An 18,704-nucleotide genomic window follows, 5' to 3' on the forward strand; every position below is an offset into this window, starting at 1 on the left:
TGTTGAACTCTTTTGTTTAATCCTGAGTTCTGTTGTGTCTGTTTGAGAAAAGATGTGAAGTGGTCATGGGCTTCCTTTACTTTGACCTTATGTTGGTGAGTCCTTTGTTAATCATTCATTGCACTAACATCAGTTTTGTTGGTGGTAGACTTGACTCAGTACCGGCAGCTCTCTCTAACTCAGGAAGCAATATAGAGTAGGGATTAATATCTTTGGCTAATACCAGCAGCCTGGGCTTTCAGACTGTGCTATGCTATTTACCAGCTCTGTGACCTGGGCTGAGCCTTAACCTTTCTCAGCCTCAGTTTTTCCATCTGTAAATCAGGAATGGGAATAGTTCCTCTCTTGTCAGCTTGTTGTGAAGATCTAAATACAAGGATAAAGTGTTTAACACAATACTTGCTTGCTCCATAACAAGTACTCAGTGACTGTTATGAATTCCAAATTTCATAAAGTCTGTGATAAAAGACAGACTTAATTGAGATCTTTTATGATAACCAGTTTTTGGTGTTTTTTTTTCCATTTCTTTCTTTTTTTTTTTTTTTTTTGAGACGGAGTCTCGCTCTGTCGCCCAAGCTGGAGTGCTGTGGCCGGATCTCAGCTCACTGCAAGCTCCGCCTCCCGGGTTTACGCCATTCTCCTGCCTCAGCCTCCCGAGTAGCTGGGACTACAGGCGCCCCCCACCTCGCCCGGCTAGTTTTTTTGTATATTTTAGTAGAGATGGGGTTTCACCGTGTTAGCCAGAATGGTCTCGATCTCCTGACCTCGTGATCCACCTGTCTCGGCCTCCCAAAGTGCTGGGATTACAGGCTTGAGCCACCGCGCCCGGCCTTTTTTCCATTTCTTTTACCTAAAATGAAAAAAAAAAAAAAAAAAAGAATCTAGACCAGCTTACAATATAGCATATTACTTGTTTAAAATTGTACATAATGATGACAGAAGAAAGAGCAAACCAGGGCTTGGTTTGGCATGAGAACATGAAGAAAAGGGATTTGCGGAAATTGGGAAAAGAGATGCAAGAGATTTTTGTACATCAGCAAAAAGCACAAAAGTTGCACTGAGTGTGTCACATGCAGAGGATGGCCAGAATTTCCACTTGAGTGAAGCAAAGGAAGCAGGAAAGTAGAAACAGTCTTTGAGGACGGGTAAGTTTCATGACCCTCAATAGGGGGCCATTCCAAAAAATCGTCAGTGTGACGTAGTCATGTAGTTAGAGTGGGGGGAGATGGTCAGAGAAGAATTAAAATTGTCTCCACTTTCTCAGACGAACTAATTGGCCAGATAGCACCTTCACTGACGACCTCAAAGAACTCAGAAGGGGCAAGCATTAGGTGAGGATAATTAGGCCAAGTCTGGTGGTGTAAAGTAGTGGTGTCCTTTCGTTTAGGTTGATATAGCAACAGAAAGAGAAAGAGAGATAGAAATTAAAAGCAGAACTGAAGATTTGGGAGCCTCTGGCATAATAGGACTTGATGGGATAAACAAAGATTCAAAAGCTGGGTCATTGTTACTGAGCTGTGAATAGAGGTCAGCACAGACAACAGAGAAAGTAAGGTCAGAAAAAAAAGAGAGAGAAATAAGTTACAGGTGCATCCCCGCTACCAGCTTCTCCATGATACCGAGCCAGGGCATTTCAACCTGCAGTTATAGTGTCTTTCTCTTATTTTTCCAAAACACTTGTGGAGGTTGTAACCTGGAAGCCTTTAACAGATGCTGCCCGTATGCCTAGCATTTACCTAAAACAGTGGGTTTTTTGTTGTTGTTGTTTTTTTTTTTTGTTTTGTTTTTTTTTTTTTTGAGACAGAGTCTCGCTCTGTCACCCAGGCTGGAGTGCAGTGGCACAATCTCGGCTCACTGCAAGCTCCGCCTCCCGAGTTCACGCCACTCCCCTGCATCAGCCTCCTGAGTGGCTGGGACTACAGGCGCCCGCCACCACGCCCAGCTAAATTTTTGTATTTTTAGTAGTGATGGGATTTCACCATGTTAGCCAGGATAGTCTCGATCTCCTGACCTCGTGATCCGCCTGCCTCGGCCTCCCAAAGTGCTGGGATTACAGGCCTGAACCACCATACCCGGCCAACAGTGTATTTAAATATTTAAGATAATAGTCAATTTTTAAAACTGTGTAGATTTTACATGAAAATACATTTTGTTTCTGCATCTCATTTGTTGTTGTTGTTGTTGTTGTTGTTGTTGTTGTTGTTGTTGTTGTTAGAAAAAGGAAGATTAGACCACTTTGAGCATTCTCTAACAGCAGTGATCAGTAGGGCTGAGTAGTGGCTGCGTTCTTTAGCAAAGGCTGTGGCCTGAAGTTTGCCACAGTCCCTGCCACTCCTTCTTATCCCCCTGTCACTCAGACTGAGAAGCAGTTGCTATTTACCTTCACCTTCTGTGTTGTTTAACTTTCAGTGGAGGAAAAGAAAAGTGAAATATTTCTTGTAGCCATATCTCTGTTGTCAATGTCAAATGTAAAAATAGCCCAGAGGAGCCTTTTTTTGGAAGAAGAATTGACAAGAGCCTATTTCTTTGTATAAATAATCTAGCCCGCTTCACTCGAGTTTCCTTCTTGGCCCTTATTGAGCTGCTGTCTGAGAATTCATAATAATCGTATGGCATTTAATCAGGTTTATTATTATATGTGTTTACCTTCCATTTCCAGGGGAATCATAAAGCTTTGTCAGGTAAAGTTGGTTTATTCCATAGCATATAACATAATGTTGTAAACAAAGTGAAATATCTGCATATAGTTTCAGGGGAACCAGGAACAAAAGGAAAAAACTGTAACAAGTTTCTAAAGAAGAAAGATTTCCTTGAAAATAAGTGACCCAACTGATTGAGAACGAGAAGTCAAATTAGCAAACATTTACTAAATGCCAGCAGATCTCAGATGGATTTTGTAAGAGATCCAAAGATGTAGCAGACATGGTCCCTATTGTCCAGCAGTTTACAGTGCAGTAGATGACATAACATACAGATGATTCACTCAAGGTCAAATGTGAAAATTACTGTTATACAAATATAAATAAAAGGCAATGAAAATAGAGCAGGGACAGACCTCATAAAGTTCAGGGAATGCTTCATGGAAAAGATAGCATCTGAGCTAAAACTTGAAGACTAGGTGGGATATTTATAGTCAGGATGGGCTTCCAGGAAGGGGCACCTTCAACACAACAGCTGAAAAGTCCAGGATATGTTTGAAGCTGGACAAGAAATGTAATCGCCTCAGAAACAGAGTAGGTGAGTGGGTACATGTGTCCTGCTTAAAGGTAGGAAAGAGAATGTAATAAAGACCATTCACTATAGCGTCAGAACAAGGACAAGCTACTTTTTTCTTTAACCTTTTCTCTTTGCCTCTTATTTCTAGAGATGGCTGTCATGCCATAAAGCACAGTTGTAAGGTTAATAATAGTAATAATGGATGGGTACAGTGGTTCATGTCTGTAATCAATCCCAGCACTTTGGGAGGCCAAAGAGGGAGGATCACTTGAGCCCAGGAGTTCAAGTCCAGCTTAGGCAACATAGCAAGACCCTGACTCTACAAAAAAATAAAACGTTAGCCAGGCGTGGTAGTGCACACCTGTAGTCCCAGCTACTTGGGGAGTTGAGGTGGGAGGATCACTTGATCCCAGGAATGCAGTGAACCAAGATCATGCCACTGCGCTCCAGCCTGGGTGACAGAGTGAGGCCCTATCTCTAAAATAATAATAATAGTAATAGTGAGAACATCTCACTTAATGAATGCTTACTGTGTGCAAGACATCATGTTGAGCATTTTACATGAGTAATTTCATTTTTTCCTCATAACAATCCACTAAGGTCGGTGATCTTATCCCCATTTTGCAGAGGAGACTGAGACCTGAGCTGTTCCTTGGTGTCCTCAATGTCCTCCAGCTATAAAGTGGTAGAGCTCCATTTGTAAGCTGGAAAGATACCATGTTGTTGCACTTATCAGTTGGTCTTTTTATTCTGACTTCTGACAAGCCTGCATTATTTTAGATGTTTCAATCATAATCTAAGCCTATGCAGTTATTTAGTTGCTAATGTCTAGAGAAGCTTTGGCTACCTCTAAGGATAAAATTAGAGGTTCAAGAACCACAGTGCCCCCAAAACCCTGACCAGATCAAGTTAATTAACTTGAATACCCTAAAGGCTCCATTTAAATACAATTTCACTGTTAGTGAGAAGCTCCAGAACCTTGATTAAAACTGAATGCAGTAAGAAATAAAAAGTGTAAATCTGTCTTTAGAATCGTATTGTTCTGTTGGTTTTTCAAATACATGTCACAGTTATTAGTAACATGATAATGTTCTCTATAAATTTCATGAAGATGCAATTGGTCTGAAAACATTTGCAATTTCTACATAAGCATTTGTTTTTAAAAAAACATATGCTTGAGATTCTATTATTATGGGCCATATTTGGATGGTATTGGCATTTCATAAATATTTCTTTCAGGATGAAAAATGCAGTAGATGCAATGGAATTCAACTGCAGCTTTAGACTCTGACGATTTTTAATAGATTCAGACAGCTTTCCCTTATTTATGTTGACACAAGGGAGAAGTGACACAGATAACAGAAATCATTGAGTTTGAGGATGCAGTGTTTGGGCTACGACTGTATCATCATAGTAATTTTTGATAGTCTCATAGTAAAAGTAGTTTGGTGCCTTAAAATACCAACAATTTTGGAGCAGGATTTCTGAAGTGTCCTAATGCCTGAAGCAAGTCTCCAAAGAGGGGTAATCCACTGGTAGATATTTGCAGGCTTGGAAAAATTGTTAAAAACAATGTGAAGAATCAAAGGTAAAACATGCACGAGAGAGATGATTAAAAAGAAAAACATAAGCAATTTCTAACATTGTGTTGCTACTATGAGACTTTTGAGTTATATCCTTAGAATTAGAGGTATTCAGGACCTAAGGGCAGAGAAAAGAGAAATAAGCGAGACTATTCCTTCCTAAAGATTTGAACACTGAGATGGATCGCACTACTTTCCTTTCATTTTCACCTTTTTATTCTTACTCAACTAATTGCTGAAGCTTATGTGAGTTAAGCCATGAGTGTTTCAGGTATCAACTACTCTTAAAAACAAAAAGAACTGGTAGTCAGGGTTCCTAAGAAAAACACTAACTGGATAAGACAGAGGGAGGAATGACCTATTCTCTTCAGTGTTTTAAATTTTCCTATTGATGTTGGTAACCAATGTATGTGAAGACCTGTTCCGATTGAGCAATCTCACTGCGATCCATATAGTGCCTTATTTCTTTAGACATACCTTTTTTTTAGAGGGCTGAAATTTAAATTAATAAACCAGCCAGGGCTGCATGCCGACATGACTTGAAAGTTAACTGGAATTTATTGATCTGCAGCCTACAAGCTGTTCTATGCTGCACTGCACATAAGAAAGCCAGTCTTTAAAGTCGCCAAAAAATTTTAATTACCTCAAAAAAGACATTTTGCATTTCTAGACAGTAACTGCTGTTTAACTGGAACCTTCTCCCCTCCACCCCTTCTCCCTCAAATTGGGTCATTAGTGACTAGTGTTGACAGCAATGATAGCTAATGTGACATTCACAATCCATGCTCAATTGTCTGTATTAATGGAGGAAATGGAAGAAATGGCTTGCCAGGCTGGCCACTCTTCAGCCCCTGTCCCTAAGGAAGTTCAGTGAGCAGGCATAACGGTCTTGATGATAATTTCAAAATACAGGGATGCAACTAGAAGCTGCTCATCTTCTTTATTAACTTGTTACGTATCTAGCCTCTCTGAATTTCCCAAACTCCTTAAGTCTATTTCAATTTGTCACTAGATGCTTTCCCTTGAAGAACCACCTGTTGGGTAACTCTAAGTCTTTCCTATCCTGTGTCCTAAACGAGCCCTTTAAACTTCAAAGGGATTAACCTGGCATTATTTTTCAGACAGTGAGTATGGTGATACCCCACTTTCGTCCTTTGCCATTCTACCAATTTTTCCAGTCATTCCTCTCAACTTGCATTTTTACATGCTGAACAACCCCCATTTTCTATCTTCTTCCATCTGCCTCCTTTTTTCTTTGGTTATATACATACCTATCAATGAAATCATTTCCCTCCACTTTTAAAGATAATATTTAGAATATTTTATTTCTCCAATTTTATGGGACTTTTCTAATCATGTATCTTGCAGGACATAGTCATCAAAGTCACACAAATTGGGTAGGTGTAGACAAGTCAGTTTGGTAAAAGGATAAGGAGCATCATTTGCTTCATCAGCATCATCTGATGATCACCTGTGTCATCACTTTCAGCGTTCCAACAGCCCACCTCCACCAGCACCTCTCTCTCTCTCTCTCTCTCTCTCTCTCTCTCACACACACACACACACACACACACACACACTCCTTCCCATGGTTTTAGGTATTTTATCACTTGGAAGAGGCAGATGTGTTCTGCAAGATGTGCATTTTTTTCTTTTTTGAGTGTACTCTCTCTCTTACTCAGAGATAATTTTCAATATTAGAAAGAAAATCCAACTAATGCTGGCTACTAGTTACTTGTAACACTTCTCTGATGGAAAATGTTGGTTTGAGTTGTTATTTCCCCTTTAATCAAGTTTTCTTTTCTGGAGAAAACATTCTCCCCAGCCCATGTTAACTCTATCTTTCTAAACTATCTTTGATGAAGAACCTTGTCAAGGGCTTTTTCAAAGTTTAAATAAATTATATCCCCTGCTTATTTGCTGTCTCAGATAACTCAAAATGATTGGCAAGACATGCCCTCTCTCCATATAAACCATGTTGCCTTTCTCCTAACAGATTATGTTTGCATATATGACAATTATATTGCACTTTATTATAGATAATGTCTACTTGCTATATTTGAAGTACAGCTGTGAGTCCCAGGATTCAAACCAAACTCTTCCCCCCACTCCTTCCCAATTAAAGTCTGGATGGGCACATGAAAAATTCAGGATAATGACCAACTCTGAAATTGTTCAACCCTTTGGTATGATAATACTTGATAACTTTTATTCTTGTCTTTGTTTTTAATTATGTTTGACTTTAAAATTAGCATGTTTAACATTAAAATCATCATCAGGGAATCAGTCAAGTAGTAAAAAGAGACCTTGGGTTGAATGCTTATATGTCTATCTACACACATACTTACATGTATACACACATATGCATATATAATCAGTAGCTATCTCTGGATTCTGAGTGTGTTTGAATCCAGTTGTATCGTCTGAAAAAAAATGGATTTTTAAAGGGAATTTGCAGGCCAGGTGTGGTGATTCACTCCTGTAATCTCAGCACTTTGAGAGGATAAGGCAGGAGGATCACTTGAACCCAGCAGTTCCACACCAGCTTGGGCAAGTGTAGAGAGACCCCGTCTCTACAAAAAAATTTTTAAAATTAGCCAGGTCCAGTGTGGTGGCATGTACCTGTGGTCCCAGCTGAGGTGGGGGAATCACTTGGGCTGTAGAGGTCAATGCTGCAGTGAACTATGATCATGCCACTGCACTCCAGCCTGGACGATCAGCAAGACCCTCTCTCTAAAAAAAAAAAAAAAAAAAAAAAAGAGAGGAATTTGCAAATAGATAATGATGTGCATATAACTACATTTTACCCACATGGGAATCTTCCATTTCCTCTAATAAGGCATGACAGTAGCTTCCTGGGTGGGTATGAAGTTTGTGAGGTAATAGTTAGCATTGGTGCCTTAGGGTAAAAAGCGGAGTGCCTCTCTAAGTACAGCCTGACCTAGATATTTAGGCTACAATGTCAGGTGAGCCATAATGTCCACTCCTAAGAACATTACATTCTTTTGGGAGAGATAGACAACAGTCAGTGAGTCTGGTCAGAGGAACAAAGACCATGGTCAGGCACACCTGGGAGTCCCTGGGGTCACCCAGGAACCCTGAGAGGGGTGTATAAATAGGTCACTGGTAGGATGTCTTCCTTTGCAGTATTATTTTTTTCATTTCCTTCATATTAGTACAAGTCAACAAATGTTTATTCAGTTCTTGCTATTTACCAGGCACTATGGGAGATATACCTACTGCCTGTGAGGGGCTGCAGACCAACAGCAACAGTTATTGAAATTTTATATAAAAACATGAGATGTCATATGTGAAAACCTGTGATCAAGGAAACTGTGCCCTGGAGTGGAGACCTAATGACTTTAGAGTACTTTGGATGGACCAGTAGTCCTGGCTTACTGTTAATAACAACATTTATTTAACACCTTGACTTTTGCCGTAAAACAATTTTGCCCTGTTGAGAAAGGAATCATTGCAATATATAAGCAAAATGTCCATATCAAGATACTGAGTACAAAGCCCTTGAAGAAGGAAAGTAGTAATAGATATGAGATGTTATTTAGGTGGGAAGAAACATTGAACATGATTTTATTTCAGTATTTCAAAACATTTCTTCCCTCTTCTGAAACCATTTTCTGAACGTCATTCACTTTGAGAGCTTCAAAAAAAAAAAAAAAAAAAAAAAAAGGCACCACTTTCAGCACGTTACAGCCTAATTCTTCATGCTCTTTCCTTTTTGACTTTCCTTCTTTTCCCTTCCTGCCACTTTACTTGAGTACCCCATCCTCCATGCAGGCACACACGGAATTCCAAGTGTGGAAGCAAATTGCTGATGGACTGCAAATGACATTCTAATAGTTTTTAGCAGTTCAAGCTCTCTCTCCGTTAACATGTAGCTAATGCATAAAATGTTAATACTCCTTAAAAAGAACATATGTTACAGTCTTAGTGCCTTGTCAGACACACTCTAATCTGTTAACAATTTTAGGCTGACAAAAGCTTGTTCTTGGCCCCATATCTGTCTCTACAGTTCTCTCCACTCTATATCCTGTGCAAATTCAAAGCATGATGATGACATTAGATAGCACACATGTTGGTTTCATTAACTAGCTCTAAACTGTTTTATGTGAATGCACTAATTTCACTGTACAGAATTAACTAGGCCATATGGGTGTGTTCTGGTTGCCCTGATACATTCATTTTCTTCCACTGCACATTCCCCCTCTCTTTACTGACCCTGTGCATCCAAATCTGTAGTGGTGGGGGGAAATTGATTGACTCAGAAAGTAGGGGATTGCAATGTAGTGATTTCACGCTCAGTTGTTGGCTAACAAGGCACCATAGTTTTTATTTAGTGAGGCCTGGTGGCAGGAGATGAAGAATTGTATAGGGCCCAGCTGCCACGGTTACAGAGCAAGCAGCTTAAAGGGCTTCAGGGTTCCAAGTGTGAAGGGAATTGTCTCTTCTCAGCAGGTAAGGGATAGATCTAGGCAGAGTCTGTTGTGTTCAAGATGCTGACTGGCCTGGTCAATTCATAAATCCAAAAAATTACAACATCTTCTGGTCAGGAGGAAGTGGAAGGGACATTCAGTGGTGCCCTTAACCCTTTTAATGCCACGGTATAATACCTCCTGCTTGCTGACTGTTTACAAGGGCACATTTCGTGTTTAAAACACGTCTTTAAAATGTAATGTTCATTTCCAAGTCTCCTTTTAAATTAAAATAGATTAACCAATTAATTATCTATTTAGTGAAAGCTAGTTAGTCAATCCATTTACATTTGCTGCTCTCATATATTTACGTATGTTTCAGACAATTGTGATTTTTGTTTTTTCCAGATTGGTCTAAGAGGACTAGAAAGTCCTAAGGTTTATGTTCTTCTTATGTATGTGTGTGTTTCTACGCGTGTTCACACATGCCCAAACATATATGGGATCATACTAAATTTACACAACTTTTTAAACACTTAAACTTTATTTAATATATAATCATTTTTAATAAGAATTTGGCCTTTACTCCATCTGTGAAAAATAGTTGCTAAATCAACAACAGTTCTGAAGAGAAACATAAAGGATAGGATTTGTCCTATTAGGAAAACTGTTTTCAAGCATGTTAGAATTGCTGTTAATATTGTGAGTCCAAGTGAGCCCAAGAAGGACCTTCAGTTGATGAAGTTAGTCTTCTTCTAGTTTCTATATATAATTAAGGATAATACAATTTTATCTCTTTAAAGAATATTAGAATTTAAATTTTGATTCAGATCAGGCCTTTTAGCCTGAAAGACAGATCTGAATCGAAATGAATAATTAGGTATTACTATATTAAATATAAGATTCCTATTTCTTATTTACCTCGTTAATGCATAAAGTATTTTTATTGTGTTTATGCAAAGAACTCTCTGCTGAAGGACACAGATGTCATTATTAATATTTTCTATTTAATGCCTGCAGTGTCCTGAGGATTATATATCCCATGAAGCAGACATAATTTATTCTTAAAACTGGAGTTCCCTTGGTGGGAATACTCCCTGTGTTTTTGCTTTAGTGTTCAGCCTCTTGCTCTTACCCCCCTCATTCCCACACCCCAGTCTTTAGGCTGTCTCATAATTTGGGACTGAGAACTCAAAGTCCCAGTTTCAAAGTGAGTCTGATTTGCTAACAGGTACGAGTCCAGTGGGAGCATCCTCATCACAGAATCCACTCATTTCAGATCATATCCCTGATACAGAATAGACCTATTGAAAGTGGCTTGTTGCTGTTCAAATCCAGACAACTATGAATTTAATCATGCTCTCATTCGTGCAAAACATAATTTCACCTGTTAAAAACCTGAGCAAATGTAGTTAGCCTATAAAGTCGGGGGCCGGACCTGAGTTTCTCTAACTCCGGAGTTACGGAGTTTCATTTAAAACCATACCTTTTTTATTTCCTGACTTTTGTTTCTCTGGTTGATTTCTTAACAATGCTATTTTAAATAATATTTGCCATGCTTTTACAACAATCTAAATAGAAGCTGGTTTGGAATGACATCCCTCTTGGCGGTCCACGTTTAGTTCTAAAAGGTCACTTGTGTTCATTATGTCACCAATGCAGAAAAGAAAACATGCTTCCCTTTTCTCCGCATCTTCTGCCTTTGATCCATACTCATACCTAGATGGGTGACAGAATTTACTGGTAGCTAAATACCTACATTTCATGGTTACTAAGATGGAGAAAGGAGTCTCAGTTTTGCCCACCTATGATGTAATGTTATAGCCCATCAAGCCCAAAACAGAAAAGTGAGGTAGTCTAGAGCAATGGAAATTAAGGCCAACATGAGATGGAACAGTCCTCACAGTATGCAGACTCAGTTGGAGTTATACCCATGCATTATATAAAACCGAACTTGTGTGTTTGGGATTATGGTGTTCTTAAATACTACCAATGGGCTTGGTTGGCTTTATAAACCAGTCATACTTTCCTCATGTGGTTACAACTTCTCCAAAGCCTCACAGAAAAATTATAGCTCCCCACATAGACCGCTTATTCATAGTGTTGTGTCTTGTGAATCGTGGTATGATCTTTTGGTCTCCATAGATACATAGCAACTTAAGAGTAATTTAGAATATAGTGGGGAAACATACCAACTAGAATTACTACTTGGGGATCACAATCAAAGTTCTGTTTTCTCTCCTTCACTTATTTCATTACTGAACCATATATTGTAATATCAGAGATTACTATAATGGGTAAGAATTTCATTATATTACATTTTCAGGTTTACTTCTATGCATCTCAGCTATCTGGCAAAGCTAAGTAGATATAGAACATATTCTTTAGCTTTAATATTTATCTAATTCGTTTCATTCATTGAATTATTTCTGGTGCTCATGTTGTGTTGCATTCATAAGTCATGTGAAAGTTGCTTCCAGAATTTTCTTCAAACAACTTGTACTTATTTTACATAAAGATTCACCTATTTCTTGTCACCTGTAATTGGTTCAGTAAATCTTTATTGACTACTATGTGCTATGTGCTGGGGCTATAAAGCTTAGAAATAATTAGATATTATCACAGTGCTTAAGGAACTGACAGATGAGCAAGAGAGACATACTTGTCAAGTTGATATAGGTGGGAAGTGCTGTAGCCCAAGTGTGAAAAAATGTGATGTAGGAGACAGAGAAGAGCAACTAATGTTAGCACGTAAGCATTAAAACTCAAGCGCATGAATGTGGGAAGCACCATTAACCCCATCTTCCTGATTTTCCTGGGGTAAGAATGATCTTCTATAATGACTATATGCCCACAGGTTGAGTACCATTTTCCATGTATGTCAAGAACAGGAAGAAGCCCCAAATAGTTTATATTATAAATAACTCAAAGCTATGCTGTGAAGAATTCAAGGGAGGGATTGATACATCTGTGTCAGTGAGGGGTTAGGGATGGAGTGGAGCTGTGGCCAGCTGTAGGGCTGGTGGGAATGGATCAGGGCAACATAGTTAGGCGACTGGTGTGGCAGGGGTCACAGATTCTCTTGGAAAGATGCAGACATTCATTGAAAAACTAACAAGAAGCCCTAGACTCAGGAACTTGAATTCCAGGCAGAGAAACTTTCAACTTGATGCAGCAGACAGTAAGTATTTGTAATAACAGATGCTGGTGAGGTTATGGAGAAAAAGGAATGCCTATACAATGTTGGTGGGAGTGTAAATTAGTTCAACCATTGTAAATGACAGTGTGGTGATTCCTCAAGGAGCTAAAAGCAGAACTGTCATTTGACCCAGCAATCCCATTATGCTCAAAGGAATATAAATCATCCTCTTATAAAGACATATGCACGCATATGTTCACTGCAGCATTGTTCACATTAGCAAAAACATGGAATCAACCTAAATACCCACCAGATAGACTAAATAAAGAAAATATGGCACATATACACCATGGAATACCATGCAACCATAAAGAAGAATGAGATCATGTCCTTTGCAGGGACATGGATGGAGGTGGAGGCCATTTTCTCTGGCAAACTAATGCAGGAACAGAAAATCAAATACTGGATGTTCTCACAAGTGGGAAGTAAATGATGAGAACACATGGACACATAGAGGGAAACAACACATACTGGGGCCTATCAGAGGATGGAAGATGGGATGAGGGGGAGGGTCAGGAAAAATAACTAATGGGTACTAGGCTTACTACCTGGGTAATGAAATAATCTGTACAAAAAAAAACCATGACACGAGCTTACCAAAATAACAAACCTGCACATGTACCCCTGAACTTAAAAGTTTTAAAGAAAGAAAATTAATTTGACAAGAAAACAAAAAGGTATTTATAGTTGTGTCTCTGAGCAGGGAAATTACGCTATGGAAGTAGTGGGATTTGAATAACATTTACTATGGGAGGGAGTTCTGACTGCAGTGTGTAAATATGTTCATTGTAAAATTTTGCAAAAGCATGAAAATAAATCTCTTAAAGTCACCAAACCTCAGAAACAATTTTGATTAACGTTTTTCCATCTTAACATTTTAATATATTTCTAGGTGTTAGGAGTTTTATTATTTGTCTTTGCTTTTTTTTTTTTTTTAACAGAATTGGGGTTATACTTAACTTTTATAATCTCCTTTTTTTTCCACTTAGTAAATCTTTAATATTTCCCCATGTCATCAAATCCCCTTCTGCTTGGTATATTTTCCTTAATATGAAGGTGCCACAGTTATGTTTAGCCAACCATTGAACATTAAAGTTGTTTCCAAGTTCTAACTATATGATTCATGTTGCCGTGAAGATCTCTGTATATAAATTTTTCCATACATTGCAAATTATATCCTTAAGATACAGTTTCAGAAATTTTAAGTCAAAATAAATTTCAAGTCAACAGATACGGATAATTAAGGTTGCTGGTACATATTGCCACCTTTAAAACACTATTTTAGAAAAATTAAGTGGATATAGTATGTAGCACATCTTGGAAGAGAAATTCTGTGAGAAGCAATTCAATCTCAGATGGCTGGGTTCAAATTCTGGCTCCTCTTACTGTGTCACCTCGGTCAAATAACTTAATCTTTGTGCCTTGGTTTCTTCCTGTGTAATGAGATAATTCATTTGAAGCAATTAGAGCACTGCTTGGCACATTCTAGCTGACATTATTGAGTTGTTGTTAGTATTATTATGGCAGTAACTTATCTTTGAAATGATGAGAGCCTAGGTCAAATTAATGAGAAGAAAGATACAGACAGAAATCTTTGACAAATCAGTCATACTTGGTGACTAATTGGCTATATTGGCCAAAGAAAAGAGAGAAGTGAAAAAATGAGCCCAACTTTTTAAGCCTAGGGAAGTGGATATTTCAGTGATGGAAGTGGCCTCTGGCTTAGGGCATCCTGAAGTGGACACAGTGGGAGATGGACACAGGCTAGTAACTATAGATTTCAGGGTAAAGAACGAGGAAGGGCATGTTGATTTGGGAATGATCAGAAGTGAACTATTGACGTGAAAGTGGGTGGACTCCCAGGAATAGTGAGGATTGAGAGAACAGGGCTTAGGATCTTAGACTGCTGGAGGAAAGTAGAGAGAAGGAACAGCAGGAAGGAAGATCAGCTAGCCAAGGATACTGAGAAGATGCCATTGCAGTGGTGAACAGAGAATCATAGTTGTGGGAACCATACAAGGGTAAATGTCACAAAGGAGAGGGTAGTCAGCAATGCCAAATAGCAAAACGTTCAACGGTGATAGGGAAGTAAAAACAGTTACTAATTCTAGTTAATAAATTACAGGTAAGAGGGTTTGCATTTTCTTTGTGTATCTCATGATGGTTCTTTTGTTCATTTTTTTCCTAGCTTCTCAAAACTTTCTTTGTGAATTTTAGTCACTGTGTTTTATTGGTTGTTTTCAAACATAACTTAGAATTCTTTTTATTCCGTTAGCCACATTTTAAGAAAACTTGTGAAGCAATTAGTTCTCCAACTCACGGTGTAACAGATCTTTGTTTCTTATTCACTATCATCTTTGACACAGTTGCCTAAGCATTTGGTTCATGTAACCATTATAAACACATGAACAAAAATGCTAGAAAATAAACAAGATTGCAATGTTTTATGCAATAATAACTTGCAAAGTCTCCCCTTTGAAACTGAAGCCATTTTTGTGTCATTGAAGTGTAGTAGAATAACCCATAAGCAAGATTTCTGTTGAGTTTATATACTGAAACAGATGAAATCATTTCAAACAAAATGTTAAAAGCATTTACTTCCCAGCTCAGACTAAGCTTGATCCAAAAAACATTTATCATTTGTCAAAAATTTAAAAACAAAATAAAACTAAATTTTGACCCCTAATTCACTTCCTGGGTAAACCTGGAAAGACATTTTGAGATATAAAAACTCTATCACTAAATCATTTTTAATTTCATTCCACTTTGTACCAGTTGATTTCCCATAATCAGTTCACTGATTGTACATTTTAAGACCTAGCTTGTTGGCATTCATTTATCACCTTCTAACTTTCTAAGTAACTTTTGCTGCAATAGGCCGCCAGACCTGTCATTAACTAGTTGCCCACTACTGGTGTTACCTATCACCTTTAAAGTACAATTTGTTGTTTGTTTTTTAATTTAATTTGAAATATAATTTCCCTATAGTCCTGGTCAACCTGACTTTGAATTAAATCATTCTAACATTGATTTTTCCCCAAAATATGTGGTTGGGTAATTTAAATCTCTTCATTAAATTTGGCTTAAACTGTTCTTTCTCCTGTTTTCTATTACTTCTTGGGTGCCCAGCACAGCAGTGAGCCCCAATGGATTCTTTAGAACGGCTATTTGACAACGATTTAAGGAGGCAGTGAGGAGATCCTTTTTGTTTTTTTTTTGTTTTGTTTTGTTTTGTTTTGTGTTTTTTTTTTTGTTTGTTTTGTTTTTTACTTCTAGTTCTCTTTTGCCTACAGCTGCTCTCAATATGGCTCGCCATGACTGAAAGGAAATGAATAAAGATGAGTTATCGGAACTGAAAATCAGCCAGAGCAGAAGCAATTCGTACTCCCCAACCCATCCCCAAATCCAGTGGGGAAAAGGAAGTCGTTGCCATTGTTTATTTATTCATATATTTTTAATGGTGGGAGGATTATTTTTTAAATCTTGTACCTTTAAGTGGTGGTCATTTGGAGCATTTATGAAAAGCCATATGGTTTCAAATGAGATTCCCATCACATTCTCTGCATTTGAAACCATTTTATGCTGAGCCTCTTGGCAGGGTCCACACTTGGAGCATGAGCAGCCCATAAAACACTGTAGACAAAACTGAAGAACATGCAAATAGCATTTAAGGAAATGTTGGGGGTTTGGAATGTCATTTTTGGATGGGCCTTCATTTGGATGATACAACTATATTTTATTTTAAGCAGCTATCATTTCCATATTTTGTGCATTACATGTCTCTAGGAATTAAATTCCATCCTTGTGACTTAGGTATCTTAAGTGCTCAAAGAGATTTCAAACAGGGAAACATGTGGAAAAAGAGTTTGGAACTTGGGTCAGAATTAGGATGCAAAGTAAAGTTCATCAGAGAGGTTGCTGAATCACACGTTTCGTATTTTCTCTTTCTCTGTGAAAAGAAAGAATGTGTGTGTGAAAAGCAATTTCTTGCTAAAATTATCTCATGTCTCATTAGATTTCAGAATATGAGCACCTAAACTCTGGCCACAATCAGCTTATCCATGAAGAGCAAGAGGCTCACTTTGGCTTGATCCTCAAAGGCCCCATAGTGTTTCTAGTCATTCTTCAGATTCATGGAGACCTGGGTTCAAATCCCAGCAACATCACTTCTTGCTAACTGTGTGTCCATGGACAAATGAATGAATCTCTCCAGGGCTCATTTTCTTCATTTACAAGTATGGATGATACTGCTAGTCTTACAAAGCTGATGCTGTGAATTAGAGAGGACAGATGCGAAATGCCTCCTATTACCTGAGAGGCACTGGGTCATTGTAGCATGGCCATTAGGAGTTTCAGTTCCAGAGTTAACTGTCCTGGTTTGAAAGCTTCTCTGACATTTATTAACTTTGTGGCCTTGGGAAAGAAGCCTCCATTCCTCATCTAGAGAGTGATGGCAGTCATACTCACATCCCACAGATGTATGATGAGAAGTGACTGTAATGATACATGTAAAGCTCTTAGACTAGCTCCTGCATGGCACATGGAAAGTTCTCCAAACTCTCATTTGCTGACCTTGCAGGATGGTTGGGCAAATGGGCATTAGTATCTGTAATTCCTAGCATATCATGAATAAGCAGTATGTGGGAGCTGCTGTTCCTGTCATCCAGTGCAGAGTCCTACCTTACAGTGAGTACTCTTGGTCAGATACCCTGGTCTATCACGGCCACAGGAGCTTCTGGTCTGGCACATGCCATCTGTGATGCCACTGTATTTCTTAAAGCCATGATGAGTTTCGTAACTCCCAAGAAACTTTTTTCTCAATATCCATTTGCCAAACATAGATTTATAATATATAGATATATGTATTATATTACATATATTATAGATATAATATATCTATATATTATATATCTATTATATATTTGGCATATATATATATAAAAAAGCTCCCACTCTGTAGCCTAGGCTGGAGTGCAGTGGTGCAATCTTGACTCACTGCAGTCTCGACTTCCCGGGCTCAAGCATTCTGCCCACCTCAGCCTCCCTAGTAGCTAGAACTACAGGCACATGCTATCATGCCCAGCTAATTTTTCTTTTTATTTCTTATAGGCACAGGGTTTTGCCATGTTTCTCAAGCTAGTCTCAAACTCCTCAGCTCAAGTGATCTGCCTGCCTTGACCTCCCAAAGTGCTGAGATTACAGGCCAAACATAGAAATTTTTGACATCCATTAGGTTGTCGCACTTCCAGACTCATTACACTGGAGATGCAGAATTTGTCACAATTTACATATTAATGGAATATGAAATATTCTCTAGCTTCTGAGAAGTTTTTCTGTGAAGTAATGTGTGCTTTCCAAGATAAGTTACATTATAATGAAAATTGCCATAAAAAAGGAAGACTGTGAGAGGTTGTTCTAAGACAGGAATGTGAGTACGTGGTCCCTCTACCCTGTCAGAGGTAAGGAATTGATGGGCAAAGGGTTGACATCTTTGTCCAGCTTAGATACAGTCAGGTCCCAGGTGGTATTTAATGCCCTGGCTGTCTAGAGGCAACCCCCCAAAAAGTTAGGTTCTTGAATTTTAAGGCTTGAAAAGAAAATGGGAATTATGTTGTATTTCAATAATGTGCTTTTCCCAGAAGGAAAAAACTTTTAATATCTGTGAACACTTTATTTAATAGCCAACAAATGTTATATGTTGCTGGTAGAAAAAAATGTCTATTTCAATGTTGTGCTTCATGGTAATAGAACAAATAGAACTACATGGTTGATATTGTAGTAACCAGGCTCCAAAAGTGCCATTCTAATGAAAAACAGCACTGTTTGGGCAAATATTTTCTGGCATCTTTATATTTCTTTTAACTGGAAACAGAGAACATGCTGGCTTGGTATCATGACTATGGGATACTGTGTTTTCTAACAAAAAAACAAATTGTGGAAATGATTTTGCCAAGAAAAATGAAGGTGGTTAGAAGCTATGGAACCAAGTACGTCTGGATACTCACATCTAACAACTTCATGGCCATAGATTGGCCTACTAACTAAGAGACTCAGCATGGTCATGCTGTTGCCTGCTGTTATTTTCTAAGATAACACTTAATCATTCTCTTTCTGCCTACTGCCTCCGTGGTGAAAGTAAGCATTCTGTAGATATGAATAACTTAGCATTGTGAGAATTATAAACACTTGGACATTTGGAAATGATATATGAAATCTAAAATAGATCTAATTATCAATTACCCACAGCCAGTTATTCAAAGTCCATATTATCTAAAG

General features: G+C 38.2%; 1 protein-coding gene across 3 annotated transcripts in view; it reads left to right on the top strand.

Annotated features, from left to right (window-relative positions):
* The window catches only part of LOC105475476 (cyclin dependent kinase 14), a 594,776-nt gene that overhangs the window by 529,411 nt on the left and 46,661 nt on the right, over nt 1–18,704 (top strand). The window contains exon 14 of one of the 3 annotated variants that reach the window (XM_011730739.3): nt 15,722–16,391. The exons of the other annotated variants lie outside the window; for them this stretch is intronic. The gene's annotated coding sequence lies outside the window, so the exon portion shown is untranslated. Of the gene's footprint in view, nt 1–15,721; nt 16,392–18,704 lie in introns of those variants that run through there. 3 annotated transcript variants of the gene reach the window in all.

Source organism: Macaca nemestrina, chromosome 4 (genome assembly GCF_043159975.1).
Source record: "Macaca nemestrina isolate mMacNem1 chromosome 4, mMacNem.hap1, whole genome shotgun sequence".
NCBI lineage: Eukaryota > Metazoa > Chordata > Mammalia > Primates > Cercopithecidae > Macaca > Macaca nemestrina.